Genomic DNA, 21,046 nt, shown 5'->3' on the forward strand with positions numbered 1-21,046 from the left:
AGTGACCCAAGTCTTGTGGTCCACAATTTTGATAGGATGCTCTAGATAGACAAGATCGGGTTCCAATTGCACATTCTCCATTTCAATAATCTTGGTTGGAACACGGAGGCATTTTCTGAGCTGAGAGACATGGAATATGTTATGCACCGAGGATAATTGGGCAGGAAGTTCCAGGCGATATGCCACTGGCCCACACCACTCAAGGATAGAAAAAGGCCCAACATAGCGAGGTGTGAGCTTTCCTTTTACCCCGAACCGTTGGACCCCTTTCATTGGTAATACCCGCAAATAGACATGCTCCCCCACTCAGAATGAGATAGCTTGTCGTTTCTTGTCCGTATAACTCTTTTTGCGGGACTGTGTAGCTTTCAAATTTTTCTGTATGAGCTGGACTTGTTCTTCAGCTTCCTTAACCACGTTAGGCCCAAAGAAATTTCTTTCCCCGGCTTCTGACCAATTCAAAGGAGTTCTACATCTCTGCCCATATAAAAGAGCCATTTTGATACTCTCTTGGTAGCTATTGTTATAGGCGAATTCAGCCAAAGGTAAACACTCATCCCATTTCTGGCTGTAGGTGAGTGCATAGGCCCTGAGCATATCTTCAAGAATCTGATTTATTCTCTCAGTCTGTCCATTGGTTTGAGGATGATAAGCTGAGCAGCGAATGAGTTGAGTACCAAGAGTTGCATGCAATTGTTTCCAAAAACGTGCAACAAATTGTGAGCCCCTGTCAGATATAATGATCTTAGGAATACCATGAAGACTCACAATCCGGGCAATGTACAGCTCGGCGTACTGGTGTGATTTATACCCTATCTTGACTGGAATAAAATGAGCAGATTTAGTGAGGCGATCCACTACAACCCAAATGGAGTCATATCCCTTTGCAGTCTTGGGAAGTCCGACAATAAAATCTATACTAATATCTTCCCATTTTCCTGACGGAATAGTCAGTGGCTGTAGAATACCAGCTGGCCTCAAGTGGCTCGCTTTAACCCGTTTACAAATGTCACACTCAGACACATATGGGCGATTTCCCGCTTCATTCTCGTCCATCACAACCGCTGTCTGAGGTTCTGATACATTTTGTTGCTGCCAGGATGGATGGAATACCTAGAGAGATGAGCCTCATCAAGAATCCGCTTTCGAAGCTTCAAATCTTTAGGTACCACTAACCAATTCCTGAACCATAGAACCCCCTCACTATCTTGATGAAAGCATTGAACCTGAGGATCATTCTCACCGAGCCGTTCTCTGTTCTTATCCATGCCCACATCATTTTTCTGAGCAGCAATAATTTAATCCCGAAATGTTGGAGTGAGGGTAATATTAGCAAGCATGCCTTCAGATACAATAGCCAAATTTAACTTCTCCATTTCCTGGCATAAGGTTGCATGCACCGCTGTAGCTGAGATGCAACTGCAACTGGCTTTGCGACTCAATGCATCGGTAACAACATTTGGCTTGCCCGGGTGATAATGAATCCCCAGGTCATAATCCTTAATTAACTCTAACCATCGTCTCTGGCGCAAATTCAGCTCGCTCTAGGTAAAAATATATTTGAGACTCTTGTGGTCGGAATATATATGAATAGGATTACCCAGAAGATAATGCCGCCAGATTTTTAATCCATGGACCACTGCTGCTAGCTCCAAGTCATGAGTAGCATAATTCTTCTCATGCCGCCTGAGAGCTCGTGAAGCATAAGCAATCATTCGCTGATCTTGCATAAGGACGCAGCCAAGTCCTGTGCCTGTTGCATGACATTAAATGTCAAAGGCTGAGTAATATCGGCTAAACCAAAATAGAGATGAGAGCGCAGCCAAAACTCGTACCTGATGCATCACAATAAACATCAAAAGGCCGAGTAATGTCTGGCTGAGCCAAAACAGGGGCCGACATCAATAACTTTCTCAAAGTCTGAAAAGTTTTTTCACATTTGTCGTCCCAAACAAAATTTACCCCTTTCTTAAGTAATTACGTCACGGACCTAGCAATTTTTGAGAAGTTCGGTACAAACCGGCGATAATAACCTGCTAGCCCAAGAAAACTCCAGATCTCTGGAATGGAGGTAGGAGCCTTCCAATTCAAGACATTCTGAATCTTGCTAGGATCAACAAAAATTCCATCTTTTGAAACGATATGGCCCAAAAATTGGACCTCCGTGAGTCAGAAATCACATTTACTGAATTTGGCATATAGCTTGTGCTCCCGCAAGCGCAGAAGCACAATGCAGAGATGCTCTGCATGCTCCTCTTCATTTTTGGAATATATAAGAATGTCATCAATGAAAATCACGATAAACTTATCTAGCTTAGGCATGAATACCGAGTTCATGAGATACATGAAATGAGCAGGGGCATTTGTTAGCCCAAAAGACATGACCAGGTACTCATAAAGCCTGTATCTGGTGGAGAAAGCCGTCATGGAAATATCCTCAGCTTTAATTTTTATCTAATGATAACCAGAGCGGAGGTCAATTATTGAAAATATCTTGGCCCCGAATAGATGATCAAACAGAATATCAATTCTAGGAAGAGGATATTTGTTCTTGATTGTGACGGCATTCAGAAGTCTATAGTCCACACACAACCTGAGGCTTTGATCTTTTTTCTTAACAAAGAGTGCAGGACAGCCCCAAGGTGAAGTGCTAGGACGAATGTAACCCTTATCAAGCAACTCCTGCAATTGTTTCTTTAGTTCAGCTAACTCATTGGGTGGCATACGATAGGGTCTTCGGGAAATTGGTGCCGTTCCCGGTTGCAATTCAATGGCAAATTCAACTTTGCGATCCGGTGGCATTCCTGGCAAGTCATCCGGAAAAACATCCTGATATTCACACACCACAGGTATGTCAGCCAACTTTTTGCCCTCAATCTAATTGACATTAGGAGTCGATGATCCATGGCCCTCAAGGTGCAAGGTCATAGGACCATGCATAGAGGATTTGATGTGTACAGATTGGGAGGTCGTGTCCAGAATAACTCACTGACCCTTGAAAGGCCCTTGTTTGGTTTTGGTAATTGAGTGACAACTTATGTGGACTAATAAGTGTTTATGTTGAGATACACAGGAGATTAGTCCACACAAAGACACTAGTATGAGCAACATGTGCCATGGAGGAGAAATGGCTAAGTGTTGATGCTATGCTCATATAGTGTGATCGAGAATCTCATTGCATATGAGAAATGACATGGAGTTATGTGACCAAAGTGGAGAAGATCAAGACAAGGCTTTGCTTGATGGACCGGTTGCAATGGAGAAGGGCAAGTCAAGGCTTTGAAGCGAGGGACCGCGAGGCGGTGAAGCTTGGGCAAGATTTGGCGCCGATGAACCGAGGTAACGGTGAAGAGCGAGCAAGGTCAAGATCGATGGACCAAAGAGGTCATGTGATGATATGGAGTGGATCATATCATTTAAGAAAGATCAAGCCAAGTGTTGACTCATGATGATGATCAAAAGACTTGATGGAGTTTGGTGCTTGTGTGGCATCAACATTTGGGAAGATGAAATGGAATGTGCAAGGCAAAGGTATGACTTGTAGGGCATTTCATTTCACCGGTCAAAAGTTGTGTAGAGAAGTGCATGACCGGATTTAGGATAGATGGCCGTACTATCAAGAGGGGCAAACTTGTTTGCATATCGGTCATCTAGTGCCACTTGAGCGATCTAACATTGCAATGTTGCTAGGATCGAGTGGCGTGGTGAGATAAAGTGAAAATCCTTTGAAAATGTTTGTGAAATGCTAACACACATGCACATGGTGTTGTTCACATGGTGTTGTTGGTACATTTGCAAAGGAGAAAGAGTTGGAGTTGATGTTTATCAACTTGGGGAAGCAAGAAAGGCTTCTCAGTGTTCTTCGGAGATTAGGTTGGCTCTTGAAGTGAAATACTGCTTTGATCCATTGTGTTTTGGATCACATATTTAGTTGGGTTGTGTAGCCCTCTGAATAAGCTTTCCATAGAGTCCAAGATCACCAAATTTGGACATCGGAGCTAAGAGTTATGGCCGTTTTACCGAGGTATATTTCTGCTGGAAATAGACCTGCGGACGGTCCGCCGTTATTTCGGTTGTGCTCGTACAGAACTGTTTTTGGCTCTGTTGGTGGTCCAAAATGAACTGCGGACCGTCCGGTCCATGGGGGCGGACGGTCCGCCTTTAAAAGCTGAAACGGGCGCAGAAACTTGGTAATTCTGTCTTGGGTGTCCAAATTGTACTACGGACGGTCCGGCCCTTGGGGGCGGACGGTCCGCCTCCTACTGAAAATTCTGGGACAGAAACACTGCGGTTTCTGTGTGTGCTCACCTTTTGAACGGCGGACGGTCCGCCCCAGGGGAGCGGACAGTCCGCCGGTCACTTCCAGATTTAGTCAGAGACGTTTGCGAATCGATTGGTTCGAAGTTTTGAACCGCGGACGGTCCGCCCTAGGTTCGACTCTGACACATAATCACTGCAGTTCTAGCCGTTGGTTTTGAATGGCAGACAGTCCGGTTTTTGTGAGGTGGACAGTCTGTGAAAACTCTGTTTTCACGGGATTTGAGTGTAACGGCTAGTTTGGGGCCTCCCTCTATAAATAGAGGGTGTGGCCGGCCATTTGAGGTGGCTGAGCACCTTGGGGACTTGGTGTCCATGTGTGAGAGTGCTTGAGAGCCCTCTACTCACTCTAACTTGATAGTAATCATCCGATCGAGTGAGAGAGCGATTCTAGTGCGATTGCTTTGAGTGATTGCATCGAGTGGCTCTAGGTGATCGTGTTGCAAGCCGGTGTGCTTGTTACTCTTGGAGGTTGCCACCTCCTAGACGGCTTGGTGGCAAGAGGCTCCGTTGAAGCCTGCAAGAAGATTGTGCGGTGCTCTGAAGAAGAGATTGTGAGGGGTATTGTGCTCACCCCGCGGGAGCCATGAAGAGCAACTCTAGTTGAGCGAGACGTGAAGAGCAACAAGTGGTCTGGCCGGATCATGTGCTAGAGCTCAGTGTGAGCACTCCACGTGGGAGAGTGTGACTTGAGAGTCACCACTAGCAAGAGGATCGGCGGCAACCTTGGAGCTTGTCTCAACGGGGATTAGCTTGGTGGCAACCAAGTGAACCTCGGGATAAAAATCACCGTGTCAATCTTGTCTACTCTTCTCGGTGGTTTGCATTCTCCAAATCACAAGCCTTGTATTTACTTTCATCTATATCTTGTGCTTGTGTAGTTGCTCTCTAGTGATTAGTTAGCTTGTGTAGCTTGCTAATCATCTTCTTGCTTGTGTAGCTAGAAGTAGAGATTCTAGTGTAACTAGTTAGCTTGTGTAGCTTAATTAGTTGATCTTGCTTAGATTGTGTAGCTAAGCAAGTTGAGCTCTTGGATTTGGATTGTGTATCCTTGTCCTTGAGCATCTAGTGAGCTTAGGTTTGGCTTTGTGCTTTTGCTCATTAGAATTGTGTAGGAGCTCCCCCGGTTTGTGAAGTACTAGTGCTTAGGCTTGTATGACTTGGCATTAGAATTGTTAGGAGAGCTCTTACTACCTTGGCACTCCATTTGCTTTGTGTAGGATCTTTTTGGAGGTGCCTTAGAGTCATAGTTAGAGGGGTGAAGTCTTGGCTAAGCGAATAGTTTCAATTCCGCATAAGTTTCGGTTAGACGGCGCAATTATTTTTAGAAAGGACTATTCACCCCCCTCTAGTCCGCCATCTCGACCCTACAAGTGGTATCAGAGCCGAGGTCTCTCATTTGTGGTCCTACCGACCCGAGAGGATGGCGACTTATGGGCTAGATGTTGAGTGTCCACATATTTTTGATGGCACACACTTTGCACGGTGGAAAAATTGGATGATATGCAATTTTAAATTTATTTGCCCTCAAATGTGGTGGATAGTGGATGTAGGTTTTTCTCATGTGTTAGATGAAGAAAATCTAACTCCAACACAAGAGAAATGCCTAGATCTAGACATCCAAGCTACTAACATCATGTTTAGATCTTTGCATAATTGCATTCTTGGTGAGATCATGGACAAGAAAACCGCCCATGAGATTTGGAGTTATCTAAATGAGAAATATGGGGCGCCCTCCGATGATCATGGTGATTATAAGACCAAGGAGGAAGTGCATGAGGATGATGAGCACATCCATGACATGGTGGTTGTGAAAGATTGCTCCACCTCATGGTCAAGTGATGACAATGATAATCAATCTATAATAAGTTCACTTGACATGATTGATGATGATGATTCAAGTGTTGCAAATTATGATTCTACTCCAAGCATACTTGATGATCAAGTTGGCTCATGTTCGGATGATATTGCTACGTCAAGCTCATCCCCATCTCCACATTGCTTCATGTCACAAGGTGACACAAAGGTATCAAATTGCAATGTGATTGATCTTAATTCATATGATGAGCTCTTGAGTAGATATACTAGCTTGACCAAATTATTTGAGGAAGTGTTAACCAAAACAATCAAATTTGAAAAAGAAAACTCTTTTCTCAAAGACACATGTGAACAATAAAATCATCTACTTTATGTCATAAGTTGTTCACATGATGAGCTAAAATTGACTCATGAGGAGCTTAGTGTTGCTCATGAGAATTTGGTACTAGACCATGCTTTACTCACTAACAAGCTTTCTAGTAAAGTAATTAAAACTAGTGAGAGCTCATCACATGGGTCAAAGGATCAATTGCAAAATGTTGCTAACCCTTGTGATGTAGGCAAGAAACATGTATCCACCTCTTGTGATGATTTATTGTCTATGACATGTACTTCACATATAGATGCTTGTTCTTCTTCTACTATGCAATATGAGACTAACCTTGCAGAAGAAAACAAAGAGCTCCAAAGTCAAGTGAAGTATTTGAGCAACAAGATAGAGAGGTGGACAAAATCAAAAGTCACCCTTGAAAGCATAATCAAAAATCAAAGAAGCTTCGGTGACATGAGTGGCATTGGTTCCAACAAGAGCAAAGCCAAAGGCAAGAAATGGGGCAAAAATAAATATAATAGGAAGATGAAGAAGCAAGAAGAAATGAAGCTATCTCATTTCATGTGCTTTCAATGCCATGAGATGGGACATCTTGCAATTGGTTGCCCCAACAAAGAAAAGCTCAAGTTAAAGAAGGAAGAAGAGAAGCTTAAATATATCAAATGCTTCAAGTGCTGCACTTGGGGTCACCTCACCTCAATGTGCCCAACCAAGCAATTGGTGAAGCAACAAGAATCTCAATCAAAGCCACAAGTTGAGCAAGAGAAGGCACCCCAACCTCAAGTCAAGAGCAACCATGATGATCAAGTTGATGACTTGAAGATGATGAAAAAGAGAACAAGAAGGGGTGGCAAAGCAAGAGCAAGGCATCCAACTCATATTCAAGATGCCAAGATGTTGAGCAAGAACAAGATTCAAGAGAAGAATCCATATGCTCACATCAAGTGCTATAGTTGTGCAATATTGGGTCACCTAGCTTCGGGTTGCCCAAACAAGCTTGAGAAGAAGGCTCAAGCAAACAATGAGAAGCAAGGCAATGAGAAGCATCAAATGAGTAAGGAAGAAAAGGCTCAACAAAAGAGAAGATGCTACTTATGCCGGGAAAGGGGACACATGGCTTATTCATATCCCTTAGGTAACAATTCTAAGCCTATTTCAATTAATGCAAATATTATGCATAGAAAGAATGGTAATGGTACCTCATTTGTCACTATTGCAAAACATCCCACTATTCATACTAAGATTGTGCGGTGCTCCGGAGAAGAGATTGTGAGGGGTATTGTGCTCACCCCGCGGGAGCCGTGAAGAGCAACTCTAGTTGAGCGAGACGTGAAGAGCAACAAGTGGTCCGGCCGGATCATGTGCTAGAGCTCGGTGTGAGCACTCCACGTGGGAGAGTGTGACTTGAGAGTCACCACTAGCAAGAGGATTGGCGGCAACCTTGGAGCTTGTCTCAATGGGGATTAGCTTGGTGGTAACTAAGTGAACCTCGGATAAAAATCACCGTGTCAATCTTGTCTACTCTTCTCGGTGGTTTGCATTCTCCAAATCATAAGCCTTGTATTTACTTTCATCTATATCTTGTGCTTGTGTAGTTGCTCTCTAGTGATTAGTTAGCTTGTGTAGCTTGCTAATTATCTTCTTGCTTGTGTAGCTAGAAGTAGAGATCCTAGTGTAACTAGTTAGCTTGTGTAGCTTAATTAGTTGCTCTTGCTTAGATTGTGTAGCTAAGCAAGTTGAGCTCTTGGATTTGGATTGTGTATCCTTGTCCTTGATCATCTAGTAAGCTTAGGTTTGGCTTTGTGCTTTTGCTCATTAGAATTGTGTAGGAGCTCCCCCGGTTTGTGAAGTACTAGTGCTTAGGCTTGTATGACTTGGCATTAGAATTGTTAGGAGAGCTCTTACTAGCTTGGCACTCCATTTGCTTTGTGTAGGATCTTTTTGGAGGTGCCTTAGAGTCATAGTTAGAGGGGTGAAGTCTTGGCTAAGGGAATAGTTTCAATTCCGCATAAGTTTCGGTTAGCCGGCGCAATTATTTTTAGAAAGGACTATTCACCCCCCTCTAGTCCGCCATCTCGATCCTACAACCCTCCATCCAGTTCATGCCCACTATAATATCCACCCTTTGGGTTGGTAACATTATAAGGGCCGTCGGAAAAAAAATTCCTTGCAACTATAGGGGTACTTGCTTAACAAAATGATTAGTGATCAACTTTCCCCCAGGTGAATAAATATGGTACGGCTTAGGCATGCTCTCTATCTTCAGCCCCAGTCTAATAGCACACTCCTTGCTAATAAAGGTGTGAGATGCCTCAGAGTCAAATAATATAGAAACAGGATAACCATTCACTGAAAACATACCCGCCATCACTGGAGCTTCCTTTGGGATACCCTCGAGGGTGGTGTAATGCACTTGTCCCGTTTTGAAATGAGCCACTTCCTGCTTCTGACTCAACTGACTTAATTACTGGCCTTACTTTGCTGGCATTGGGCAGTTCCGTGCAAAGTGTCCCAGCTGTCCACAATTATAGCATGGAAATAAATTGGGATGCACTCCCGGCTGCTGCACCCATACCTTCTGCTCACCCTGCTGAGGAACAGGGGGCCTGACTGTCCCCGATGGCTATGTATAGTGAGGTGGCCGATAGCCCCACTGCTGCTATGGCTGGTGCTGGAAAGGAGCTCGCTGTGGGCTCGACTGCACCAAGCGAAATCTCTAGGGGGTGCTGCTCGAAGATCCCGCTGCCGACGCCTTTCTCTTCTTCTCTGCCTTGTGAGCCAAATGGGCATCCTCCTTAATGATAGCTCCATTGATCAGCTCACTGAAGGTGTCAAACTTAATCATAGCCAGGCGATCCTGGAGCTTGCTGCTAAGCCCCTGCCTGAAGCACGCCTGCTTCTTCTCATCAGTATCCACGTGGTATCTCGCATACTGGGACAGGGTGTTGAAAGCATGGGAATACTATAGCACGCTATTGTTACCCTGTTTCAGGGCCAGAAACTCTGTGAGCTTCCTTCTGATCACCCCTGCTGGAATATGGTGTGCCCTGAAAGCTTCTTTGAACTGTGCCCAAGTGAACCGAGTGTCCGCAGGGAACATGGCCACGTGATTCTCCCACCATGTTCGTGCAGGACCCCTCAGCTGCTGGGCTGCCAATCCTGCTTTATCCCCATCATTGTACGGGTGCAGGGTGAATTTCAACTCGATGGTCCGAAGCCAACTGTCCACTTCCAGTGGTTCATCCGTCTTATGGAAGAGCGGTGGCTGTGTGGCCAAAAACTCCGAGTATCTAGGAGCAGGTGGCTGGTGGTGATGTTCAGGCCGCGGCGCTTTGCCCTGCGCCACAAGCTCACAGAGGAGTGCCGTCTGCTCATCGCGCCCAGTGAGCATGGCCGCAATGGCCTGAGCCAAATCGGGAGGGTTCGGGGGCCCTGCCATTCTGCATTCAACCATGATTGGATTAGTCACATTTTTTTTATTACATAAAAATAATCCTGACAGCAACTAATATCCGAATCATGGAAGAAATCGCAAAGAATAAATTATTTGAACACGACTTAGAGGCCTCTGTCTGCGCTCAACCGGTCAAACCGGTGCAATGACTGGTCAGACCGGTCTGCATGGCTCTGCACAGTTCTGTAACCGGCCCAACGTAGAGCAACCGGTCAGACCAGTGTCAAGGACCGGTCAGACTGGTCGCCACCCAGAAACTAAACTTCACTTCTAAACTTGGGTGACAACCCTTAAACTAATTCCATACATGCAAACAAAAATAATGCATGCCATGATGCATAATTTGCAACAGAAGTTTTCAAATGCAAAAGAAAAATATACAATAACATGATGCATGAGCGCCTTATGTTAATCTCTCACCAACACTGAACACTTACTCACAACTCTAGCGAAAACTATATAGGGCAATTACAAGTAATCCCACCCACACTATTAAATTACTTTCATTCTCAGGAATTCATTTTTAATTTGTAATATCTGAAAATTAGTCGTGCTCGTACCACCCCCAGTGTGTTTCGGCTTTGATACCAGCTGTGACGGAGCTGCCAAATTAAAACTCTAAATTAAGCATAATGGCCGTCATTTGAACACATCGGGCGCATTATCTTAATGGTTTAATTTGGCGATCCTTTCTCAATCCACGGCCCGATCGAAACAACACCGGTAGTCCCATGTGAAGGCAGGCGCAGATGGTACAAGCATGACAAAGACTTGAAAATGCATCAAGGTGACAAACTGGATACAAGAGTTTTCACAAACCGAGTTCAAATACACAATAGCTTATATAATGTACATAATGTACATGGTTTACAAATTTTACAGCGGAAATAACCAAGTTCCAAAGGAAAAAGGACCTACAACTACATGAGTGTGCTGCCTCTGCCCAACCGGTTAGACCGGTTCCTCCAACCGGTCAGACCGGTCTGCATGGAAACCCTGCGCGAACACCGGTCAAACCGGTACACAGACTGGTCAGACCGATCCGGCAAAAATAGAGGGCTGCACACTTAGCCCTCAAGTGTGCAACCGGCCGACTCCCTAACCTAAGGGTCTCGCTCCACGACCTACCACCCCTCTGCATCCCGGCGGATGAACTTGACACAACAGGGGAATAAGTCGAAGTCCTGAGGTCCTGAAATAATTTGGGTAGCAACAAACCCTGAGCATCTAATACTCAGCAAGACTTACCCGACCAGTGGGTATAACTTAGCCCATATACCTAGACATGCAAGGCTTTTGGCTGGTGGTTATTTTGCAGAAAAACGACTAAAGTAATTCCTTACTTTCATTATTTTGGCCCCAGATTCTATGTAAATTATCTCTAATCTAATATTTGCATGAACCAACTATAGCAAATATGGTGGTGCAATCAATAATAATTCAATGTGTTCAACATCATATATTTATAATTATCATTCTAACATGGACTACGATGTGACTCGGTGATCAAGGTGCTCATATCCGAGAGCGACTGACGGCGAATCGATTCGATTTAACCTTGCAAGGTGGACCTAACCAACACGGCACGCAAAAGCCCCATCGGACCCCACGCACCAACCATTCCCCTCCTCGCCTCGAACTACAGGAACCAGCCCAACGACATATGGTCAGCCGAGCTCAATGTGAGACCACCAAAAATAAACATATGCATCCCCAATTCTCCGCGACTACTCGACTACCCCAGGAGTAGGGTGCGGGTTCCTGTACTTTCGAAGCAAAGCAGTACTCGGCTTACCTGTTTCGACTACCTATGCGGTTAGTACAGTTCAAACATGATCAGCAGGGCCAACAACGGTACGGTCCTCAATCAACTCGGACGGGGCTAAGACACCCAGGAACCCTGTCCTGCTGCCATACCTATACATCATCATCATTCCCCGCCCGGTCTCATATTTCCATGTCAATTTCAACAATTCAGGTACTGTATATAAGTATATAACCTACATCTCGTGAGTAACCGGAAATTACTCAACTTCTAAGTATCCTATATCTCGTGAGTGCAAGAAGTCACTCGACTTCTATCGAGAAGTATTAAGCATAGCATTTCTATCGTCCTATACATACTAGTATAACTCAAGGAAACCTAGGGATCATGCAACTAGGGTTCCAAACAATTCCTAAACCTAATGCACAATAGAGGCATATATAGGTGTTATAATTTAAAATAATAGGATGTGCACCGGGGCTTGCCTTGAGTCTGCGGCTCAGTGCTAGGGTGAGATGGGCCTTGGGCCGACTCCCCACGATCCTCCTGCTGCAAGGCTTGCCCCTGCGGCTCCTGTGGCTCAGCAACCACCTCGTACACAATGTCCTCCGCTGCGGCTGCTACACATGTGCATATCCATATGATATGAGATAATGAATGCATGACTTGCAAAAATTACAAGTAATCAACAACCAAATTAATTTCTAACCAATTGTGCCAACTAACCCTAATTGAACCCTCTCAGCCCTGCTAGCACCGGTCAGACCGGTATAACAAACCGATCAGACCGGTCTGGCCTCTGTGCGACTCGAGACCAAAAATCCAGAGTATCCGGATGTATTCTCGGAGTATCCGGACTCCCAAGTCCGGGGAATCTGGACCTAAACTCGGAATGTCCAGACTACCACAAACCCGGAGTATCCGAATACATGGCCGGACTGTCCGGACCCCTACCGGTCTGACCGGTCCCTCCGACCGGTCAGACTGGTCCTACCCAGACCAAAACCTAGGATTCCTTGGCGCGGCAAAAATCGCCCACCAACTCCAAACCCTTTCTAGGAACTAGTTCAGGGGTACATGTGAATGCTTTTGACCAAAGGAAATCACCTAAAACCCCCTAGGAAAAGAGATCGGCCGACATAAGTGTATATACCTTGAGTGAACTCCTTTGTGCACAAGAACTTGAATCCCGGCAACCCCAGGGAGGAAATCGTGGAGAGAGTGACTCACCACGCCGATTTGATCCTTCCTTGGACTTGGAATCAAGTGGAAAGGGTGGATTGGCGGATTTGGTGCTTGGAGGGAGGGAGAGCTCGGAAGGGGTGAGCTAAGCACGGGGTGGTGAGGATGAGTGAGTTGTTGGGGGAGAGAGAGAGAGAGAGTGAGTGATTTAAATGATGTGGGGCTCAAAAATGGTTGAAACCCAGTTCAATCGGTCAGACCGGTCCAACTGAGCTGAGACCCAAACTTTGGTTTTGTGAAGTTTTGCCGTATGGTTTTGTAACTAAAGACTATGCTTAGTCTTAATTACAAATGATTAACACTTGAGGTGTTACATGTACCTACCAGAGGTACTCCCTGGAGTGTGCCCCAAAGTCACACTCTAAGTACCCCGATTCAAGGATAGGGTTAAGTTATGCTCACCCTCGCTAAAAGTCCAAATCACTAACTCTTCAAAAGTGATCTCCACACACACACACACAATGAGTACTATCATCCATCCCACACATACACATGCAATCGTAGCAAAAGCATTCATATATTCATCAAGGTAAACAATTAAACATAGGGTTGTAAAGAATGTGGTACAAGTAGGCCATACCGATTCATCTCATCATAACAGAAAGTAAAGCGATAGCAATTATTGCAAGCAATGATTAATAGGTATTCAAAACATAGATGTCATGAACCTATAGGAAAGTCCTTTCTTCATTTTTTGCTTCTAAGTCGAGGTCGATGGAGTCGTCTGGATTTTTTGAAGGTCCTAATACATAAATTCAAAAAATAATGAGGGCCTAGTTTCAAATAAACATCAAATGACAAGCAAAGAACATCCACATCACACCAAAACCTACATTAATGGGTACATCGTGATTTGAGAAGAATTGTGAAACATATTTCATAATTTTGAGAGGTCCGGTTAATTTATTATGAAATTTTAAAAATATATTTTTAAAATTAATAAAAGGATTTAGGGAAAATAAATTAACCAAAAAGTGAGAATGCTAGTCTCTAGGTGTGCCACATTGCATTCTGACATCAGTAGGGGCTCAGCTCAATGACTGTTGACGCTCTATAAACACCGTTTTCAAACGTTTATTTAATCAGAGAATTATGAGAATTTGTATTTTTACACACATCTATCTCAAAATAATGCCAAAACCCACTATACCTCTAGAAAATGTGCAACATTGTTATTTGAGCTAAAATGCAGGTTGAAAGCACTTTTTTATCCAAGAAAAAAACACATTGCCCAATCAGAGCGCATAATTCAGGCTCACACGGACCAAAGGGCCCACTTTTACCAAAAACTGACTAAGACAAAAGGCCTCTCATCTGGATAGGATATGTGGACCATCAAGACAAGCTGTCGGAGGAAGTTGGGGGCGTTTGGCGCCATTGGGCCATTGGCCAACACTACAAGAAACCATTTAATCTGTGACGAATTCTGACGAAATTTTTGTAACGTTTTCAGAGATCGTCATGAATATGCAATATGGATATAAGGCCCATAACACAGTGACATTTTGTTGATTTCGTCATGAAGCAGCCCATAATCTGTGACGTTTTAGTAAATCCGTCGCAAATAACCTGTGACGTAGTTGGTATTTAAATTTTTATACTATCTCATGCCCTGTTAAAAAAAGTGGCACGGCAAGGGGGTGTCACATAAATTGTCATAGTCCCTTTATATATCTCATGCCCTGTAAAAAAAAAAGTGGCACAGCAAGAGGCAAAGGGGGTTCGAACCTTGGACTGCAGCCCACCATGGAAGTGCCGTACCATTCAGCTAGTAGTGTAGTTACATTGGAATCACTGCGCTTTAGGTAAAGTTGAGTTTATGTGTTACATTAAATTTTATTCATAGCAGCAAAACCTGAAAAAGAAAAGAGAGCAAAAACATTGACACAAATGGGAGTCGGAAAAAGTGGCGCTGGAGAGTCGAACCGCGGAAGCTGAGCTTCTTGGAGAGCAGTTCTACCACTGCGCTGGGCCTTGCTTTTGTTTCATTTGGCCATGAGATATTTTATATTCTAATGAACGTATACATTTAGTCCAAAAATGAGATAAAAGGTTGAGTGGCAGAGAATCGACCTGCCACCTCACAATACGGATTCAAGTGTCTCACCACTGGATTACAGCACTGCCGCCTAACCACTGGACTTGTAAAGCACTTGTGTTAATAAAGTGCATTAGACGGTTTAGTACATAATGGTCATCGTTTTTCTGGAAAATAAAAACAACTTGTGCTCCATGGCAATCGAACCTGCGACCTGCCTGAAGTAAAGACCGGGCACTACCACCGTAAGACACAGTCTTTTGTGACTGCGTTGAGCATCAAAATTATTTTTACTATTGTGCCACGTGGGTGATGTGAAGAACACAACTATATGTGATATTTCTCTTTTAAATTCGGAATTAAAATTTGTAACTGGTATTTTTCCCTCGTATAGACTCCAAATTTGATGGTTCTTTTTCCTAAATTTTTCTAAAATCATGTTCTTTCGTGTAATTGCATTTTTTGTAAGTCAATTATGATTTCTTGAATCTTCTTCATATAGCTTGTTTTCTTTCATTTAAGCATAGAATAGAAATACATATTTTTACATAACAATAACTAATTTAACTTCATAATTTCTATTATTATGGTCAACATAAGCTTCTGTCCAAATTTGAGATCCATGCGAGTTCAAAAATGTTATCAAGTAGTCTAATCTCAAAGCTTGACTTGAGTTATAAGAAACTCTTTGAGAGATGTATCCGTTTGTGAATAGTGTATGATCTCATTTTATTAAAATTATTTATTTTTTTTATGGCAAGCACGTGAACCAAAAATATGTTGCCATGTCAATTTGTAGATTTTTCTGACCAAATTTGGATATTATTAATTTTATTTTCAATAAATTTGTGCATAGAAGTTTAAATTATATCTAACAAACATTTGAATCATTCATCTGTTTTTTAGGATATAGTATAGAATTGTATATGTTTGCTTAAATATATATTTTGGGATTTTTTTAGGTATTATTTGAGATACTTGTAGTTCAAATAGTAATTACTTTCAATAAGCATGCAGAAATTCATTTAAATGGTAGAAAATACTAAATATGTTTAAAAAATTATTGAAACTTCTACATGGCAACTTAGATATTGTCTAGTACATTTCAAAAGTGTATTGGCTATTTAAGATGTCCTTTTTTGCAAGTTACTTCACCAGAGTGCTTTAAATTGAAAAAAAAAGAAAAACAATGAGTTGAGATAAATATGGGCCGTTTTGGGCTCGGCCTACCCGGCCTAATCATTCTCGACCGTCCATCTCCAATCCGATGGTTAGCATCGCGTTCGCATGCTATAAAATGAGCTGAAACCTAGCTCGCGCTCTCCCACTCGTCCTGCTGCTCAGACGAGTTCCTATCCTGGCCGCCAGCCCGCCACCCGCAGCCTCCGCTCAGCACCGCCGTCCGCCGTCCGCCGCCCGCATCCGGCCCTCCGGCCCTCCATCCCACCGCTCTGGACCTCCGCGGCCGGACCCCATCCCGTGCGCCTCCTTCCAAATCCCTTTCCCCTCAGATCCGCGCCCCTCTCCTCAACCTCTGTATCCAACTGCTCCCTTCTCCCTTCTCCCTCCGGTCGTCGCCTCTCTCCCCCACCTCTAATCCCCCGTCGCCCTCCTCCGTGGCCCCTTCAAGGGGCCGCTCGGCCACCGCCTCTGCCATCACGCCGGCGCAGCCGCTCGTCCACCCCCTCCGCCACCACGCCAGATCCCGTCTCCCTCCCTTCCCTACCGTCTCCCCTCAGATCCATCCTCCAGCTCCGTTCCCCTCAGATCCATGCGCCGCTAGCACCTCCCATCCTCGCGTCGGTCCTATTTGGCTCGACGCACCACCCCCGTGTAAGCCGCCACCACCGTACTGCACCCCGTCCCGCCCTCTGTCTCGCATCGAAGTGACCCTCCGCTGACCCACTGTAGCTTTGTGCCCGGCCATGGATGGCTTCCTGGCGCTAGATCCAGCTGCGGTGGAGACAGAGAAGGCGCTCAAGCTCTTCTTCCGCGAGCGCCGAGAGGGGCGGAGGCAGGAAAGCTCCCCTTTTGTTATTCGCTCGCCTCTTTATCTCTTTATGCTCGCAGGGTGTGCAGGCATATAATGCGGCGAGCTTTGCTTTTCCATTTGCAGGGTGGGCGAGGCTGACGGCGCAACAGCAGCACCACCAGCAGCACACGATGAGTGGCGTGAGGTGGGCGGTGGGTCCTCCTACCTCCTCTTCGACGAGTGCGCCCCATCCTCGGCCAAGTAGGTGGTGCAGACTGTTGATGCTGTGGCCCTTTGCGCGGCAGCTTGCTTGGCGCGGCCTTTGGCCGAGCTTCCGGGCGCCGCCTGCAGAGCTCGCTTTCGACCTCCCCGCCGCTACAGGGTTGGCTGCAGAGCTCCTCCCCCCTCCCTCCTCTCTCGTCTGACCTGCATCTGCATTTTCTTCCCCCCTTGTCTAGATCTGCTCCTTTTAGCCTGCACAAAATTTGATTTCCCCCCCTCCAGGAGGCGCAGTCTGTTGACGAGTGTTGGTGGGAGATAGGAGATGAGCACCACGAGCTTGGTCCCTTCCAGCAGTGAGTGCTGGTCCAGCTTCATACCCAACAAGCTTATGCTTCTACCTTCATAGATTTCACTCGCTCTTTTCCTCTCTTTTTTTCCCTTTCTTTTTTGCTAAATTTGGCAGCTGGAGTTGAGTGATTATAGCACTCACTGTATCTGGATCTTCCTCTTGGTGATCTTCCTTCTTTGTCACATAGGATCAAGCTGACATTAGAATTATAAGTATTAATCAGTATTTATCATTTTGCATTAAGTTAAGAATATGGTCTTTGTATTTTTACAGGTCATGGAAAAGCACCTTTAGAAGTAATTGTGTGTCCTTCCATGCTGCTCAAGACATTGGCAGGTACTATGAGCTACTTTTCTTCAATCTTATTAATTATTATGTGAGTTCTAGGGCCACATTTGGTTGATGCGGGTATTTTGTACTTGAAAAATAAAATGAAGTACCATATAAGATACATCTATTCTTTTTCATATATGTCCATGGTTATTGTTTAGTTTAGAAAATGCCCCGTCAGTTCAGCATTTCTATTGACATAGTCTGATCTGACGGATATTCCTATTCATATATGTGAATTATTGTCTATTGTACAAACACAAGTCCAGTTGTATTAATATTTCCCAATATATTTGGGCATTTATTAAAGTATGTCACACTTTTCTTCTGGCCATACACGAAGAACCAATGTAGAGTTCTCTTAGTGATGATTTGAGAAGTCTCTGAGTCACAGGAAATTATTATGTTATGATGAATGTGCCATGAAGGTCATTTACCAAGTGTGCAGATAAAATTGGGGTTGACTGGTAGACATCTGGCATTGCACACAAATGAATTCACCTTAATGAGCTGGTTATTACCATTATTGATAAATTTTAATACCATCTTTAGTTCCTTCCTCTGCAGGTTGTCACCCAGGGGAACTGCACCTAGCATTACCTGCCAACATCCATCACATATACCATTGTGGAGTTGGTCGAGGTGAGCCACGAGCCACATATATCAGATGTGTATAGTGTACCAAAGAAAAATGTAGTGGCTTACAAACTGATAGTTAGAAGCAACTTTTCTATTGTTCAGGTTTTGCAGCATTGCACCTTAAACGAGGAAAATAAAAAAGCCTTTTTTTATTCCATCATCAATTCATCTCCAGCGGCGTGTCAGCTGTGCGAAGACTAATGCCTCCTGTGGTTTGGTTTGTGGTGGTAAAAGTAATGATACTATTATTAATCATGACACTTTGCAATTAGTTTTCATGAGTGCTGCTGTATCTCTATCATGCGCCGTAGCTCTTGCTATTCTTCTACCCTCATAGACCTTTTAGTTAAATAGCACCTACCTATTGTATATAATTCCACGCCAGAATGGTTTGGTTTGTTAGAATGCTAAATCGCTGTTAATACTTTCCTGATATTCAGTTAAAAAGTTGGGTCCATTCTTTTGTGTGTTGCAGTCATTGAGCTTGAACGAGAGGCTTGCGAGCAATCAAATCCCATGGCCAAACACACATGCACTGCTGGTAACGTGTTCGATGAAATGTCCCTAGCACGGTAAGCGCCACAAATTTTGTCAGAGATATGCAGTTGGGTATGCTTCCCATCTATTAAAATGTTCGAAGCTTATTAACCAGAGCTGCTTATTTGATCTAGCATATTTGAAGTTTCAAATAAAAATGTTTGTCTTCAATTTACTTTTAAGAGATGTGTATAACTACCATCTTTCTTTTGAGCAGCCAATCTTTTTGATTCCCTACAATTCTCAAAAGTTAACTATGCATTGACATTAATTTTTGCAGGCGATTCAAAGGGTTAAAGAACTAGTAGTTAGAATAGAAGAGAAGCCTCGTGGAGAAGAAATCTTTGCTTGGCTGCTGGTACCTGTCTGTTGTTGTTGTTGGTTTCCTTGGTTGCTGGTACCTGTCTGTTGTTGTTGGAGGTGCTATCTGTTGTTTCTGGTGCCGTAGTTGGCTCATGTGCCATGGTGAATCTGTTGTTGGTACAGTTAGGAATTTTTGTATGTCCTGTGGTTTGAATTTCTGTCAAATTGGTACTGAAGTTCTAGGTAATTGAATTTATAATCCTGGTCAAATTAGTTGATAAATCTTGTGGGCTGAATTGATCATTTTGATAAATGGGCTTTTCTTGTTGGCTTGTATATGGGCTGAAAAAATGGCCAATCAAAGTGGCCCAGTTCTAAATTGGACCCATTAACAAGTGGGCCATGTAACCCTAAAAAACCCGTGTGCCACATCAGCAGCCACACATCATTGTCCACGTCATTGGTGTTTGCCATGTCACCAACTGTATCATTGTCCACGTCGGCTAAATTATCCACATCAATAGACACGTCAGCGGCCATGTGGCAACCATCTATGACGTTTTTTTTCAATAACTGGATCTGGGCTGGGTTGAATGGGCTCATGAGCAATCTATGACGATTAAGAAACATCACGGATTGTGCTAATCCGTGACGATTTTGCTAAAATCGTCACTCGATTTAATCTATGACGCTCAATACATGACGTCATCTAAAATCGTCACAAACATTGCTTTATGACGGTTTTTTTGTGATTCATGACAAATTTGTTCCGTCACGGATTAAATGGTTTCTTGTAGTGCAACCCGCCCGATCGGCCAAGGCCAAGTAGGCAAACCGACCTACCCGGCCCCTTTGACGTGTCATTTGCTCATTGGCTCCTAATGTCGGTTCAAGGAGCATAGTTGTTGAAGCTCACTGTGCACCCCCCCTGCTCCCTATTATAAATATGAGAGGGGGTTGAGATTTAGAACACACCACCACAAGTTCTCACCTCAAGTTGAAACTCAAGTTCCTCTCTTGTTTAGCTCTATAGGTTAGTGGAATTTAGGTTGAAGTAGTAATCGTCGGGTCCCTGAGGTTGCTTAGGAGTTTCGGTATGGGTTCATCTCTTACTTTCCTATGTAATTCTCGAATATTTGTTACAGACATATCTTCTAGTTCTTTATATTGGCATGACTTATACCCTACAGGTCAGACATATACTTCATGATTAGTTTGTGTGTTTATTCTATGCTTGACATGATTAGTCATTTAGCTTCAGTACATGGGTACCCGTTCCAATATTTGTATGTTTGCTCTAGTATGATGTGTGTCCATCCGAATGGCGGGGCTTCACGCGGGATACTAGAGTATATCACTTATTAGCGCAGACGTGGTGTCTGAGTTAATTAAGTATTGCTGGATGTTGCTCTTTCCCACAGTTTGTAGAGGTAGCTTGTAGGTGATGACAGCCCTATTAGTGACATCAAAATCCTCCACGTTCGGATTGCGGGGTAGGAGTTCCATAAAGTACCGTGATGGCTTAATCAATTTATCTGCGGGTCATGAGCGGTCTCCCTGTAGTACTAGGTAGTCTATATCTAGTTTAATCATGGATATAGTGTACAATATCATATAAACTGTATAATTAACTGAAGTACATAAAACCCGAGTTGCTAACTTCTTCCTTACTCCCTGCTCTTATCTTATCTTGAGCTGAGTGTGAGCTTGTGTCACACTACCTCTATCT

At 43.9% G+C, this 21,046-nt stretch overlaps 1 long non-coding RNA gene across 1 annotated transcript; it reads left to right on the forward strand.

The window, feature by feature from the left end:
• Positions 1 to 17,791: 17,791 nt before the first annotated feature.
• Positions 17,792 to 19,653, forward strand: LOC120640567. The gene is made up of 3 exons (XR_005661869.1): positions 17,792 to 18,480; positions 18,580 to 19,049; positions 19,295 to 19,653. It is a non-coding gene; the product is annotated as an uncharacterized LOC120640567 (long non-coding RNA).
• The last annotated feature ends 1,393 nt before the right edge of the window (positions 19,654 to 21,046 follow it).

Source organism: Panicum virgatum, chromosome 7K (genome assembly GCF_016808335.1).
Source record: "Panicum virgatum strain AP13 chromosome 7K, P.virgatum_v5, whole genome shotgun sequence".
Classification (NCBI taxonomy): domain Eukaryota; kingdom Viridiplantae; phylum Streptophyta; class Magnoliopsida; order Poales; family Poaceae; genus Panicum; species Panicum virgatum.